Genomic DNA, 11,003 nt, shown 5'->3' with positions numbered 1-11,003 from the left:
CAGGGTTGTTGTGACGATGAAATGGGGAGGAGGGAGAACTCTGTACGCGTATAAATGCAACAAATGAAAAGCTGACAAACGGATTGAATAAAACAAGCAAATAAATGTATTATCGGAGAGAGAGAGAGAGAGAGAGAGAGAGAGAGATCCACTGTTTGTTCTCTAGATCACAGCTGTCACCTCCTTCAAGAAACCCTCAGTTGATTAATTGCTGAAATTTTGCTTGCGACTAAAACAGCCTTCACGGAAAACAAAAAAGCAGGCTTTGTACTTTTTTTTTTCGGGTAAAAAAAAAAGGTGGTATGTATTTTACAGCAAGTACCATCTGCGGAGAAGTATTCCCTCCATATAACGAAGAAAAGCAAACGCTTCTTCTCGGCACCCATTCATCCTAAAGTCACAGAGCTGCAGGGGACCCTTTGTGGTCACCCATCCCAACCCCCAACTCAGGCCGTAGTACAGGATCTTGTCGAAAAGTCCCACAGACCCTGCTGGAACAACTCCCAGCAAAGGAGAGTCCACTAGCTCATGAGGCGGGCAGTTCCACTGTCAAACAAATCATATCATTAGGTAGGGATGGAGTGGCTGACATTTTTCAAGCTGGGGGCCACATGGACCCATAGCAGAGGGCCATACCACTAAATTGTGTGTCTCTGTGTGGGGCCTTTTTTGTTTGAAGGATACATTTTATCAGCCTTGGAGGACCTTTAGGCATTGCAGAATAACAGCAGGAGACCCACAAAAATGATTAAACAGAAATAAATCCAGTGTATACCCAATGAAATGAATGGAGCTAAGCTAGCCATGCCTATTAGTTGTAATGGGTCTACTTTGAGCAGGCCTAGTGCTAGACATAACGCCATATTGCTATGCAATGTTCCCTACCTGCAATTCATGAGGACTAGAAACCTCCTAGTCATGAGAGCTGGACCATCAAGAAGGCTGATCGCCAAAGAATGGATGCTTTTGAATTCTGGTGCTGGAGGAGACTCTTGAGAGTCCTGTGGACTGCAAGAAGATCCAACCTCTCCATTCTGAAGGAAACCAGCCCTGAGTGCTCACTGGAAGGACAGATCCTGAAGCTGAGGCTCCAGTACTTTGGCCACCTCATGAGAAGAGAAGACTCCCTGGGAAAGACCCTGATGTTGGGAAAGATGGAGGGCACAAGGAGAAGGGGATGACGGAGGACGAGATGGTGGGACAGTGTTCTCGAAGCTACCAGCATGAGTTTGACCAAACTGCGGGAGGCAGTGGAAGACAGGAGGGCCTGGCGTGCTCTGGTCCAGGGGGTCACGAAGAGGCGGACTCGACTAAACAACAACAGAAACCTCCTCAGTTCAAATGGCCATGGATCCTTGAGAACTGGTGCTGTGGGGATTTCTTAGCCCCGATATAGCAACACATTAGTCCCATCTAGCTCAGTACTACACTGACCGGCAGAGTAAACTGGCTGAAATTAATAGAGCTAAAACCTTCTCGCATTACAGGAGCAGGGAATGAAACGAAGGGAGGCGATGAACTAAGTCCTGCTCAGAGTAGACCCAGCAAAATTGAGGGATCCAAATTAAACAGGTCCAGCCATTTCACTACTCTAAGGTTGGATACAGCCCAGTTTCAGAATAAAAATTAAATTTAAAAATGCTCCAAAATTGGGAGGCAGAGGCTGGGGGTGGTCATATAAAGTTTTCGGCACCACAGCAGGGGACACGAGGAGCAAGAAAAACAAATAATCACAAATTGGGAGGTCCTGGGGGGCTGTATGCTGCCAGTGTGCTACAAATTAGCCACCCTTTGTGCAATTTTCTCCAAGCCAGAGGCCTGCAGGTTTGGACTACAACTCCCATCAGCCAGCAGTTCTGCATGTGCTCGCTGTGGCTGCTGGGAGTTGTAGTCCCAAACATCTGCCCAACCACCAGCTAGCAGAAGGCTGAGTTTGGATGTTGCGTCTGATCTTCAGCTGAAATCTCACCTGCGATTTCCACCTGGTATCCAGACAGAGGCCTCTCTCCGTTTGTTTCACTCAAAGCTGGCAGGACCCTTGATTCTACAGATGCTGCTGAACTACAACTCCCATCATCCCTGATCATTGGCCAAGACAGCTGGGGCTGATGGGAGCTGGAAAATGTCTAGAGGACCAAAAATTCCCCCAGCCAGATACTGGTGGCAGTGGTTGTTTATCTGCTTTATTGTCTGAATTGAATTGTTCTGCCCCACATGTTGTTTGGGGGGTGGGTGTTTTATTTATACACACACACACACACACACATATATGAATGATACTTCATATATCATGAAATTAAAAGACGCCTGCTTCTAGGGAGAAAAGCAATGACAAACCTAGACAGCATCTTAAAAAGTAGAGACATCACCTTGCCAACAAAGGTCCGTATAGTAAAAGCTATGGTTTTCCCAGTAGTGATGTATGGAAGTGAGAGCTGAACCATAAAGAAGATTGATCATCGAAGAACGGATGCTTTTGAATTCTGGTGCTGAAGGAGACTCTGGAGAGTCCCATGGACTGCAAGAAGATCAAACCTCTCCATTGTGAAGGAAATCAGCCCTGAGTGCTCACTGGAAGGACAGATCCTGAAGCTGAGGCTCCAAGACTTTGGCCACCTTATGAAAAGAAAAGACTCCCTGGAAAAGACCCTGATGTTGGGAAAGATGGAGGGGGCAAGGAGAAGGGGACGACAGAGGACGAGATGGTGGGACAGTGTTCTCGAAGCTACCAGCATGAGTTTGACCAAACTGCGGGAGGCAGTGGAAGACAGGAGGGCCTGGCGTGCTCTAGTCCATGGGGTCACGAAGAGGCGGACACGACTAAACGACTAAACAACAACAATGAATGATACTGTTATATTATGTTTGATGTTATATTCTGGTCCCTTTATACGCCTTGAGCAGCACCTGGCGAAATAGGCAGGTCCTGTATACCTGAAGGAGCGTCTCCACCCCCATCGTTCTGCCTGGACACTGAGGTCCAGCTCTGAGGGCCTTCTGGCGGTTCCCTCATTGTGAGAAGCAAGGTTACAGGGAACCAGGCAGAGGGCCTTCTCAGTAGTGGCGCCCGCGCTGTGGAACACCCTCCCACCAGATGTCAAAGAGAACAACTACTACAAGACTTTTAGAAGACATTTGAAGGCAGCCATGTTTAGGAAAGCTTTTAATGTTTATTAGACTAATGTATTTTAATATTCTGTTGGAAGCCGACCAGAGTGGCTGGGGAAACCCAGCTAGATGGGTGGGGTATAAATAATAAATTACTATTATTATTATTTACTAAGCAAGTCGCTAGTCCTCAGGCTCCTTATTTGGCTACTGAGACACAGACAAAACTTGACTCCGCTCACACCGTTAGACATCGAGTGAATGTCCTTTTCACTCAAGGGAATTGTGAGTGTGTTTCGTGCAACCCCAAATTAGACCCTGGTAGGAGAGGTACAATCATCCTGGAGTTGGAAGGGACCCTACGAAGCTCATCTAGTCCAACCCACTGCAACGCAGGAATCTCAGCTAAAGCATCCATGACTAGGGTTGCCGTATTTCAAAAAGCAAAATTCCTGACACCCCCAAATTGTTGAGCTTTTTCGGGGGAACCTCACCCCCAAAATAGTGCTTTTAAGCTTTAGGAGCGGTTTCTGCTGCTTTTTCCATTGTGTTGCCATACATACGGGTTTTCCCTGACATTTTGACAATTCAGCAATATATCCACACACACCCACACACCCCGACACCTGCTTAAAAACCTTCAATGTAGTAGAGTCCGCAACTGACCAAGGGGCGCTTAAACGTGTTGAGTAATTGCCTAAAGTCATTTTGAGGCCCTGAACTATTCCAATAATTTGAGCTTCCTTAGCCCCATTTCTGTATGGGTGGAAGGCAGGCAACAGTTATTGGAAGATGCAGGAATTGCACTCAGCCCATGCTCAGAGGCACACTGCAGCTCAGCTGTGGGAAAGAGCTCTCTTTGGGTGAGTGCCACAGGACCCAGAAAGGCCCTTAAGAAGAAAACAAATTCATTCTTCAGCTTCTGTTGACCTGTTTTATTTGACTGTTGCTCTCCTTAACCATGGGTAGGCAAACTAGGACCCGGGGGCCGGATCCGGCCCAATCGCCTTCTAAATCCGGCCTGCAGACAGTCCGGGAATCAGCGTGTTTTTACATGAGTAGAATGTGTGCTTTTATTTAAAATGCATTTCTGGGTTATTTGTGGGGCATAGGAATTTGTTTATTTTTTTAAAAAAATATATAGTCTGGCCCCCCACAAGGTCTGAGGGACAGTGGACCGGCCCCCTGCTGAAAAAGTTTGCTGACCCCTGCGACACACAGTGTTGCTCGTTAAATTACAGAATCAGAGGGGACCAAAAAGGGCATCTAGTCCAATGCAAGAATCCATTTGCCCAACTTGGGAATCGAACCCTCAATCCTCAGAGTGAGAGTCTCATCCTCTACCAGCGAAGCTATCCTGCAGCTATTTTCAAATAGGAAGCCAGGAATCTGCTTTATCCTGCTTGAGACCATGCTCCATATAGCTCCATACTGTTGACACGGACCGGCAGCAGCTCTCCGGGGTTTCAGACGGGGGACATTCCCAACCCTATCTGACGATGAGGAGGACTGAACAGGGAATGTCTGCACGCAGAGCAGCCGTTCCACTCCTGAACCACAGCACTGCTCTTTAAAATGAAGTCAAGATTCCAGTCCTCATTGTTCCGCAGAACGGCATGATTCTACAAAAAAGGCTTCTAACGCGGGGAAGGCTGGCCTAGGAATTAAATCCTGCAGCGGGGCTCAGTCCTGCAACCCTCCCCCCAAAAATCAGAGCCTTCCTTTTCAGCTGCTTCGCTTCTCCAACCACAACCACGTCTGAACTCTGCAAACGCCGAAGTCTTGCCGATTTACCCCATCGCAACTTTGCCACCCCAAGCCGGATCCACCCCGCCCTCCAACCCCAATGGGTCTACTCCGAGCAGGGCTCTCTCTCGACCCCCCCCCTTGCATTAGCAAAGTGCTGAGTTGGGTCTTTTTTTTTTTTTTTGCTTCCTTTTCTCCCTCCTCCATTCTGCGCCCTCCTCTCCCTCACCGCCCTGCTATCGGGAGGAACCTGAAGGTCACCCGGACCCTCTTGCTCCCCGTGCCCAGGTCCTGCCTCCTGCCTCCGGAGGCCCCGATCCCGGCTTTGGCGGCGGAGGGAGGCGAAGGCGGGCCTGGCCGGGCCGGGCGAGGCGAGGCGGAGCTGCGCGCAAGGGCGCCCGGCGCAGATTGGCGCGCCCTGCTGCAAGGGGCGGGCTGGCCTGCGCTGGGGCGTTGAGTTACGAGCCTGTGCCTTGCCAGGGGCTTTGTTTGTAAGCTTTCTCGCCGTCTCTCCACCTCTTTTCCCCCCTCTCTCTCCCCCCACCCCTGCCTTATGCCTTTCCTTCCTCCAGCTCAGCCATCGGAGCTCCACGCAAGGCATCTAATTCTTTAAGTCCTCTCCAGGCGCGCAGAGAATCTTGCACCAGATTGATCCTTTATTATTATTTTTGTACTGGCTCTGCCTTTTCAGAACCCCTCTCTTTCTTCCCTCCCCTCGGACGGTTCGCCCCATCCCTTCTCCTCTGCAGAGGCGACGAAAGGAGCTCCTGGATTCCCAAGGTAAGGCAACATCTCTCTCCTTCTTTCTTTCTTTCTTCTTTCCGGGAGGCGGGTGGCATTCTTTTGGCGAGGATGCGCTTGGGGCTTGCATTGCCAAGCGCGCTCTGGCGATGGTCTTTTCGCTGCTGCGGCGGCGGCGGCTGGCGCGCGGGGTGGCTTGCATCTAGTCACCCCAAAAAAGAAAAAAAAGGGAAAAAAACCCTCAACCCGCTCTTCAACCTTCCTAAAATACAACAAACCATTCTCCTGTAGCCCCCAAACCAGCGCGCGCCCTCTCTCTTTGCGCGTCAGTTCCGATCCACTCCGAGGATCGCGAAACAGAAACCCACCTCCCCCCCTCAGTTTCAACTTTAGAAGCTGGTCGATTTCATTGCCCACCCCCCTTTTAAATAAATAAATAAACGCACGCACTTTTTTTAATAAAAAAAATTGCATTAGATGTTTGACAACAAGAAGAACAAACGTCACTTTTCCAAAAAAAAAAACCCACCCTCATCATAGCTCAATTGCAGTGTCCGTAATAGTAACCAATAACTGGTTGGGTGTTAAGCCAAAATCGCATACAAAATCGTAAAGGAATGAATACACGAATTTATATTGCGTTCTGTTTAGTGTTTCTGTTAATATTCTGTTTTGCACGACTCCTTCGCCCAGCTTCCGCCACTGTTTGGCACCCAAAGCGCCTCGTAAGTCGATTTCCTGGTCCGAAATTTCGCCCAGAGCTGCTGACGGCGAAATTATACCTGGTGAACTTCCAGTCCTGTTGCTTTGGCTTTCGGCTCCGTTGTTGCTCTTGGCTTGGAAACTTCTCCTCCGAGAAAGGCAGGGAGGAGGAAGTGGTGGTGGTTACGGGCAGGAGCTGAGATCCTCGAATTATGTCTCTTGTCTTCTTGGGGGACTTCGGATTTTACTTTCAAGGGATCGAGCCACGAGCTTGTTTTCCAGTCGGGCTCTCCTTTCCTCCCCAAATAAACAGGCTATTATTTTGGTGTGTGTGCGTGCGCTTAAGGGGGCAAACAACACACAGAGAAAAAGTGTGTGTGTGTGTGTGTGTGTGTGTGTGTGTGGAGTTGGCTGGAGTTCCAGGACTCCCATCCTGCGGCCAAAAAAACTCTTGTTTTGAAACAATTAAGTGAAGCCAAAACTCACACAGCTGGAGAATTGTAACTGAGCTCCCTTCGTAGCTGGAGAGGGGAAAAGGGGAGGAGGCACAGTCAAAGGAGCCAGCTCTGAAACTCTTTTTGTGGCATTGATCTTGGACAAAGTAGGCTCAGCTGACTTCTGGGACTGCCAGAATCCAAGAAAAAGTGTGTGTGTGTGACACACACACACACACACACACACAGAAAGGGTTGAATCCAATGCTAGCCCTACTCTGAGTAGACCTTTTGCGGTAAATAGACTTGGCAAACTTTGGTTCATCTTTTGTTTGTAAACGCTTAGATGAGGGGTTGGTTTTGTTTTGTGTTTTAATGCAACGGAGCGGTATATAAATGTTGCGGAACGAAATGAGTTTTAATTTTGATGTGTTTTTCCCTGAGTTGAGTTGAAGAATCTGGAGATCAGGACAAAGTGTGGGGGGGGTGAGCTTCTACAGCCTCCTGTTCTCCCAGTGGCCAACCAGATGATGATGATGATGATAAATAAATAAATTATTATTTCTACCCCGCCCATCTGGCTGGGGTCTTCCCAACCACTCTGGGCGGCTTTCGACAGAACGTTAAAAACAAAATAAAACTTCAAACGTTAAAAACTTCCCTAAGCAGGGCTGCCTTCAGACAGTCTTCTAAAATTCTAAAAGATGCCTCTTTGGGAAGCGCCCCCCACCCCCCAGCTGGACCCGAGTTCAAGAGAACTCTCTCCCCCTCCTGTGATTTGCAGCATCTGGTAGAACTGGGAAATGCTTGGAATTCTGGAGAGCTGCTGCCAGTCAGTGCAGGGAATGCTGAGGTAGATGGACTCCGTGGAAGGCAGTCCTGATGTTCCTGGTAGTAAGGCAGAAAAGATCTTTGAAAGGGCCCTCCTTTACCTGTTCCTGATATGGGGCTCTTCTGATGTGCACAAACCTTGCCAAATTCTTTGCGGGGCTGACTTCTGAGCACGCCCTCATTAGGATTTGTCTTCTTTTTTTTTTAAAAAAAATATTTTTTTTATTAAACAACATAACAAATCATCAGTCCAAATAATCAGTTACATTATTTTTTTCCCATTCCCCCTCAGCTCCCCTCTCTGTTGTTTTTACCCATATTGTTCTCTGCATGTTATAAAATTGTACGTATCCTTGCCTTGTCTATCATATGTTCTTTTTTAAAAAAATAATTTTTATTGATTTTAACATATAAATTATAAAATGTACCACAAAACTTATCACTTATACAATCTTTTTAGACTTCCATCAGCACCTCTGATGATCCACTCTTTTAACCACTCCTTATGCATTTCTTAACTTTATATTGCCTTTACATCTCTTAACAAATCATCTTTCCCTTTCTCCATTTTTGCAAATCTTCCAATAATACTCCTCACAAAACTTCTTGCAAACCTACAAACGTCCTCTGATCTTCACAAATACTTTTCAAATAGTCCTCCTTGTCTATTATATGTTCAACTAATAAATTTGTGGATGTTCATTCAAAACGTGCCAAAGAGTCCAGATCATTCTGTTGTCTTTTTAGGTCATTTGGAAAAAGTTCCCGTTCTTCCTTGAAGTCATCCTCATCACACAGTTTGTATGTCACTTTAGCCCATTCCGCATAGTTCATCAGTTTTTCTTGCCATTGTTCTTTCGTTGGGATTTCCTCATTCTTCCATCCTTGTGCTAACAAGACTCTTGCTGCCATTAGGTTTTGTCTTCTGAGCTGGAGGTTCCCATCCCTTCCAGAACCTCATTCATTCCCACCTGGTCTTTGCGACAGAGATGGCAACTGAGGGCTGAGATGGTGTGTTAATTCCAGGTGGGGAGTGTGGAATACACCGGAGATGGGCCTAACCCTGTGGGCGTGTTGTATAGATCACTGCAGAGGTTGCTAAACTGTCCCAAGGATGGAGAGGCACCTGTGGCCTGGTCCTCCAGATGTTGGCATATTCCAAACCCCACCACCATCCCTGAGCCAGCCCAACAACATCTGTACAGCCACTGATACTCCATCTGCCCGTGTGAAATGAATGGCAATAGTAGCTTTCCAGAAACTTTGCTCCTGAGGAATAATAGTAATGTATACCTGAAGGACGCGGGTGGCGCTGTGGGTTAAACCACACAAAGCCCAGGGCTTGCCAAGCAGAAGGTCGGCGGTTCGAATCCCCACAACGGGGTGAGCTCCCATTGCTCGGTCCCTGCTCCTGCCAACCTAGCAGTTCAAAAGCACGTCAAAGTGCAAGTAGATAAATAGGTACCGCTCCAGCGGGAAGGCAAACGGCGTTTCCGTGCACTGCTCTGGTTTGCCAGAAGCGCCTTAGTCCTGCTGGCCACATGACCCGGAAGCTGTACACTGGCTCCCTTGACCAATAAGCAAGATGAAAACCACAACCCCAGAGTCGGCCACGACTGGACCTAATGGTCATGGGTCCCTTTATACCTGAAGGAGCGTCTCCACCCCCATCGTTCAGCCCGGACACTGAGGTCCAGCTCTGAGGGCCTTCTGGAAGTTCCCTCATTGCGAGAAGCGAAGTTACAGGGAACCAGGCAGAGGGCCTTCTCGGTGGTGGCGCCCACCCTGTGGAATGCCCTCCCACCAGACGTCAAGGAAATAAACAACTCTCTGACTTTTAGAAGAAATCTGAAGGCAGCCCTGTTTAGGGAAGTTTTTAATGTTTGATCTTTTATCGCGTTTTTAATGTTCTGTTGAGAGCCACCCAGATGGGCGTGGTATAAATAATAAATTCTGATGACGGTGATGTTATAAGACAGCATGGGGCTTGCTTTGAACTTTAGTCAGAACCCAGTTCCCAGCAGAGCATTCAGCCCCAGAAATACAGGGAACACCACCCAAGGCAGTGTCTCTGAGCACGGGCAGAGTGTCTTTTCTGTGGCAACTTCTGGAAAGGTTTATCAGATCGTATCAGCAGGTGGTTTGAGGTTTTTTGTATGTGTCAGATTTGCACTCTCTTAATTGTCAGAGAAGTTATAAACTGGGTGGGTGTTTGTGTCCATGGGCGGTTATGGGAGAAATGGGGGAGTGATCTCACCCCTTTGACAGGGGGTGCAATCACAGCCCTAGCCCCCTAGGACTGGTCGGATGACCCAGGGCTTGTATCCAAATACGTTTCTAAGTAGACCCATTGAAATGAAGGAACCTAAGTTGGTGATGCCCATTGATTTTGATGGGCCTGTTTCAGTGGTTCCCGGACTGATCAGTCCTGCCTTGGGGGGGCGGTGGGATAATTTAGGGGGGCACTTAGAAGCAAGGGGACTGGAGGTGGTGATTCGAGTCTCCTGCTACGTGGCTTTAAACCAGACCTGGGGGAAACTGCTATTTCTCCATCAAGCCCAACCATCGCATTAAGAATTTACCGCGCGTTGAAGTACAGCAGTTAGTAAATGTGACATCGAAGATTCCTGCTAAATGACTATCAGACTTTGAGAAGCTGGTGGCACTGGATCGAATTCATCAGTTCGGTTGAACTAAGCTAAATAGTTTTAATTGGATTTTGAACAAAGGTGCAGTTAATTGTCCTGAATGTCGTCGTGTTGTTATCTTCCCTGGTGAGTCGTGCAAACTGCTATTCCGAATTATTATTATTTAATTAAATTTGTACATTGCTTAAATTTGCCCAAGGCAGCCCAAAGCAACATGCAACAAATAATGCTTTTTATAGGGTAAGGGGATGAGTTTATGGCGCCAAGGGGGCAGTGGACTTTTTTGAGTAACACTAGCCTTGCCTGCAGCTCCTGGGTCCTGCCGTTGCCTCTGCCACAGACCTCATCGCAGGCTCTCGTTCATAGGGAAATAAAACAGGGACTTCTCTGTGGTGGCCTCCTGTGGCTTTCAATACCTTCCCTAGAAAGGAGGAGAGTGTGTGGGCCTCCTCTGCATGGGCATTCAGGAGAACCCCAAAGGCTTGTTTTTGTTCTGCTCCACATTTTGTGGTTCTGCTTTCTAATAACTTGTTTTACTGGTTATTGACAGGCGATAGCTCAGTCGGTAGAGCATGAGACTCTTAATCTCAGGGTTGGGAGTTTCAGCCTCAAAAGATTCCTGCATCGCCGGGGGTTGGACTAGATGATCCTTGTGGCCTCTTACAGTTCTAGGATTCTATGGAGCTGTTTTATTACTTTGCTGAGATTTTGAGAACTTTGGAGGGTGGGGCCACTATGCTGTTATTGTTTTTATTGATTCAAGTTGTCTATTGTCTCTTCATCTTAAATCTTG

At 47.7% G+C, this 11,003-nt stretch overlaps 1 protein-coding gene across 4 annotated transcripts in view; it reads left to right on the top strand.

Annotated features, from left to right (window-relative positions):
* Positions 1-5,314: 5,314 nt before the first annotated feature.
* Positions 5,315-11,003, top strand: part of SEMA6C (semaphorin 6C) — a 127,049-nt gene continuing 121,360 nt past the window's right edge. For 2 of the 4 annotated variants that reach the window (XR_014163471.1, XM_081891361.1), the window contains exon 1: positions 5,315-5,634. The gene's annotated coding sequence lies outside the window, so the exon portion shown is untranslated. Of the gene's footprint in view, positions 5,635-9,586; positions 9,678-11,003 lie in introns of those variants that run through there. The other 2 variants (XM_081891363.1, XM_081891362.1) reach the window with 2 other exon arrangements.

This window comes from Podarcis melisellensis, assembly GCF_964234715.1.
Source record: "Podarcis melisellensis genome assembly, chromosome: 16".
Taxonomy (NCBI): domain Eukaryota; kingdom Metazoa; phylum Chordata; class Lepidosauria; order Squamata; family Lacertidae; genus Podarcis; species Podarcis melisellensis.
The sequence above is the reverse complement of the archived record's forward strand: the minus strand, read 5'-3'. Positions and strand labels throughout refer to the sequence as shown.